Raw genomic sequence first — 705 nt, 5'->3', positions numbered from 1 at the left:
TTATGACATGAAAGCAGGAAACCAAGCCCTTAACCAACCATCGTTGGCTGCCTGAGCAGGGAATTGCCCAGGTTCCTGCTCTGGTACATTTTTCTCCATTGGTCATTCTTTCATGTTCTTGCTCCTTCACTCTGTCACCGGCTGTGTCTTCTCCTTAGTACACGGCAGGGACTCTGTTCTCTTTTCCCTTCTGTGTTCACACCTCCTCTCTCTGGTTTGTTCCCTCTCCCGAGTTGTGTGCATCTCTGCATGCCTGTCATTCTCTCCCAGTACTGATGCTGGACTGAACACCAGACCTTCTGTGACACAGAGAGCAGAAGGGACGTATGGCCACACTCACCTGTTATGACGATGTCCACAGGGTCGCTGGGGGCTGACCACTCATAGGGGGAGAGTCTGAGAGAGCTGTAGCATCTGTAGGTGCCTGCACTTGCCAAAGTCATGGGGCCAATGACGAAGTCAGCTGGGACATCCCACCAGTGAGCATCTCTCCACATCTCTGGAATAGCCTTGTGCTGTTTTCTTGGTGCAGGATAAACTTGTCAAACAACACAAGTGAGTGACAGCGGAGGGTCACATTCTCTCCCCCTGCACAAGGGGCCCTGGGTGGGCTGAGATGGAGGGTTTTGTGAACACACCTAGGAGCAAAGAGGTTGTGAGCTTCAGTGAGTCAACCCAACTTAGCCCTTCCCCTGACATCTGAAG

The 705-nt window shown here is 52.2% G+C and overlaps 1 pseudogene; it reads right to left on the bottom strand.

Annotated features, from left to right (window-relative positions):
- Window positions 1–340: 340 nt before the first annotated feature.
- LOC104984328 overlaps window positions 341–705 on the bottom strand; it is a 3,457-nt pseudogene continuing 3,092 nt past the window's right edge.

Source organism: Bison bison, unplaced genomic scaffold, assembly GCF_000754665.1.
Source record: "Bison bison bison isolate TAMUID 2011002044 unplaced genomic scaffold, Bison_UMD1.0 scf7180017863980, whole genome shotgun sequence".
In the NCBI taxonomy this organism is placed as follows: Eukaryota; Metazoa; Chordata; class Mammalia; order Artiodactyla; family Bovidae; genus Bison; species Bison bison.
This window is presented reverse-complemented; position numbering and strand designations above follow the sequence as displayed.